The sequence below is a fragment of the Theropithecus gelada genome, unplaced genomic scaffold (assembly GCF_003255815.1).
Source record: "Theropithecus gelada isolate Dixy unplaced genomic scaffold, Tgel_1.0 HiC_scaffold_15987, whole genome shotgun sequence".
NCBI classification, from domain to species: Eukaryota; Metazoa; Chordata; class Mammalia; order Primates; family Cercopithecidae; genus Theropithecus; species Theropithecus gelada.
This window is the reverse complement of record NW_020257754.1, coordinates 881,436-885,574: the sequence shown is the minus strand read 5'-3', so window position 1 is coordinate 885,574 and position 4,139 is coordinate 881,436. Positions and strand designations below refer to the sequence as shown.

The window sequence follows — 4,139 nt, the reverse complement described above, 5'->3', positions numbered from 1 at the left end:
AAAAAAAAAAAATCTGTTGGATTTAAGGGCCTTTTTTTTTCCCCCCGGAAAAAAAAATACACCCCTCCCCCAAGACTTTTTTTTTTTTTTTTTTTTTTTTTTTTTTTTTTTTGCTACAACCTGGCCCTAGAGTGTATGTGTGTGAATGGGCTGGAAGTTCCAGGTGCCAGCCAGGCAGATCTGCCACATATAGAAACCAGAAATTCTAGGAAAAATAGCTAAATAAGAGGTACTTAACTTAGGGTCCCAGCACCCTATGGGCATCATGGGTCTGAAAGCTTTCATATGCATGTGAATTTTTATGGGGAGAAGGTTCACAGCTTTCATAGATTTTCAACAGTTTCCGTGACCTCAAAGGATTAAGATCCAAATGTTTTTCTCCCACTTAATTTCACTCTCTGTGGACACACACAATTTCAGTTCTCCTGAAATGCTAATTCACACTGCTTCCTGATATGGGATTGATAACAGCATCTGATAACATGATTTCCCCAACAATTTCTCCACTCTGATATGCTGGCCATTATTAGGCAGAAGTTTAAGTCAACGCGAGCCATAAAAACTGAATCTTGTTCTAATTTTATGTTTAGTTAGGAGCATTTTTGTTGTTCCAAACCTTTCCCCATTTGAAATAACATTTGTGTTTTGTTGTTCACATTTTTTACTACACTTCTAATGCTTACACTGTTCATTTAACTGTCCTTTCACTGGATTAAAATGACCAGACTACTGAAATTTGGTGGAGTGGGAGCTCAGTCTGAGAAAGTATGAATCTTTATTTTATTTCAGATAAGCTCCTGGAAAATGTACATATTTTCCAAAGCAATCAATCAGAATTCACTTGGCAACTAAGCAATCCTACGGGCCCCAGTTCCTTTATGTGATTTATGAGACCTTCTCTTTCCAATAAAGTTGAAAGTACCAGGAGAACAGCTTCTCACCCAGCATTTTTTAACTGCAACTTCCAAGCTAAGCCAAGAATTGGAAAGGCACACAACGGGATGCAAAAAATCAGAAATGGAACAAATTCTATGTGGAGGCAGAACATCCTCCTTAAATCACTTTCTAGCTCAATGTCTCTGCATTTTTCACTGATGCAAATATTAAATGAAATGTTGCTTTATACTGTAATTCATAAAGGGTCATGCAGCATTGGGTAGTGTGAGTTTTGTGGGGTTTTCTTAATTATACAAACCACCTTGGGGGAGTCAAAAGAACACAGGACTGAGAGGTAGGAGGCTTGAGTCCTAGGTCACCACTTGCCTCGAGTGAACTATCACTGCCCTATCTGTAAAATAAGGAGGGTCTACAGATAGATAGCCTCCAGCTCCAAAGCTCTATACCACTGAACTCTACATGAGTACTCTAAAGATTATTTAGAGGCATCCTGTTAAGATTTCTGATCTCCCTGGCTACCACAAACATTAACTGAAAAGCTGTTTTATTCTAGAAGCTGAGCTTGGCACAAGATACTCAAGATAAATAAGACATTATCTCTGCCCTTCAAAAAGCTCCCAATCTTGCTGCATACCATTAATATAATATTATGAGGTTAAGTTAGAAAAATCAGCAAAGTTCCATGGGCAGATAGTGGGAGAGAGCAAGGTAAAGGCATTTGAAATAAAGGAGGCAGGATTGGACACAGTGACTAACGCCTGTAATCCCAGTACTTTGGGAGGCCAAGGTAGGAGAATGGTTTGAGCTCAGGAGTTCCAGACAAGTCTGGGCAAGATGGCAAGGACTTGTCTCTACACACACACACACACACACACACACACACACACAAGCCAGGAGTGGTGATGTGCACCTGTGGTTCCAGCTACTTGGGAGGCTGAGGCAGAAGAATCGCTTGAGCCCCGGAAGTCGAGACTGCCATGAGCCATGTTCAGGCCACTGTACTCCAGCCTAGGTAAAGGAGAGAGACCCTGAAAAAAAGAAAGAAAGAAAGAGAGAGAGAGAGAGAGAAGGAAGGGCGGAAGGAAGGAAGGAAGAAGGAAGGAAGGAAGGAAGGAAAGGGAAGGAAGGAAGGAAAGAAAGAAAAGAAGAAACAAAGGAGACAAGGCGTGCAAAAGCATGGAGAAATGAAATGCCTTGTGTGGTCAGGGATGGGAAGAGCAAGCCCAGGATTTGGCCTCCTTCTCTAACCTGGTCAATAAACCCAGACAATTTGAAAGGAAACCCAGAGGTCTCCTTCTCTCTCCTTCCAGCTTACCTGTGCCCTGCTTCCTTTACTCGGGACCCATCTTCATCCCTCTAGTTCTAGAGCCACGCAAAAGGCAGTCCCAACCACACAGAGAAGGCCTTAAAGTTCAGTCCTCCTTTATCATTTCTTTACTGCCTGGCTCTGTGTTGTTTGTGCCTAATGGGAGAATGGTGGGAAGAAAAACTGGGGTTGCCTTTCACCACTTCTGCTGCAGAGTGAAGAATTACTTCACTTCCATCCTATTTCCTGCTTAGATGTGTTTACTTCTTTGTCATTGTTCTACTCAACTGGCATTTCTGGAAGAGCTCCTTGCTCCTCCCTTTGTACACTCTATTGTTAAATGGCAACCAGATCTCTTCTCCAGAGGTGTAGAGTCAGGAGGTAGAATGTCTGGGCAAAATACATTGCCAGAAGTATTCACATACCTCACTCTTCAGAAACGCTTGTTTATTTTTCTAGCCATGTTTCTGGTATTAACTCACTCTTTCACTCTATCTCCCTTAGGATTAAGAGAACATGACTGCTAGGTAACTAAACCAACAGTACAAAATTCAGGATTCACACTCAGATGTCTGTCTAATGCTTATAGCAAGACACTACAGTAACTCAGTATCAAACTAGCAAGCAATTACGACAATCTACAATTACTATGCTGTTAGATAGAGTAACCTTTCCCAATAATATTTGATCAACTAACAAATGTTCCTCCCAAAAAAGAACTCTGTAATCAAAAACAATTTGAGGCAGGACGTGGTGGGGCTCACATGGGTAATCCCAGCACTTTGGGAGGCCTAGGTGGGTGGATCACTTGAAGCCAGGAGTTTGCGACCAGTTTGATGCCAGGCCAACTTGGTGAAACCCTGTCTCTACTAAAAATACAAAAAATTAGCTAGGTGTGGTGGCACATACCTGTAGTCCCCGCTACTTGGGAGGCTGAGACAGGAGAATATCTTGAAACCAGGAGGCAGAGGTTGCAATGAGCCAAGATTGCACCCCTCCACTCCAGCCTGGGCAAGAGAGTGAGACTCTGTCTCAACAAAAACAAAATAAACTGAAAAATCAAACAATATGAGAAAATCCTGGGTTTAAAAAAGTTAAACAGGTCTCTACTACAGGACTTTGCAGATCCTTTTCAGATACTTTAATTTGCTAATGTAATCTGTAAGTCAAGAAAGTAATTTGGCAGTAGCCGCGCGGAGTCAGTGCCCTTAGTACCCCGCTGGCACCTACCTTGACTCTCGCTGGCCGCACGAACCCATTTGTGCTCGGTGTCATAGTGCACACGCCTTGCAAGCGACGGCGCCATGAGTCTGACTTCCGGTTCCAGCAGATGAGTTGAATGGATCACAGCAGTTACCATTGCTGCTGGGACAGCTGCAATTGGTTATCTAGCTTACAAAAGATTTTATGTTCAGGATCATCGAAATAAAGCTATGATAAACCTTCACATCCGGAAAGACAATCCCAAGATAGTACATGCTTTTGACATGGAGGATTTGGGAGATAAAACTGTGTACTGCCGTTGCTGGAGGTCCAAAAAGTTCCCATTCTGTGATGGGTCTCACACAAAACACAAGGAAGAGACTGGAGTCAACGTGAGACCTCTGATCATCAAGAAAAAAGAACTTTAAGTGGAGACTTTTGATGCTGCAAATCAACTTGTCGTCAAATTACCTGATTGTTTAATTAGAATGACCACCACCTCTGTCTAATTCACTTACCCTGGGTTCTAAATGTGGTATATTGCAAACTGCAGGTTTCACATTCATAGATTTGCCTTACTTGTTGAAACATCGTGGTGCACATTTATTGAAACAAAACAACACAAAAAAAAAAAAGAGGAAAAACCAAAAAAAAAAAGTAATTCACAAATTTACTATATCCCTTTTTGCCAAAGTACATATGAATCACTCTGAGAAACTGTTGAAAATTCATA

The 4,139-nt window shown here is 41.7% G+C and overlaps 1 pseudogene; it reads left to right on the top strand.

The window, feature by feature from the left end:
* Positions 1-3,507: 3,507 nt before the first annotated feature.
* LOC112617258 lies at positions 3,508-3,834 on the top strand (annotated as a pseudogene).
* The last annotated feature ends 305 nt before the right edge of the window (positions 3,835-4,139 follow it).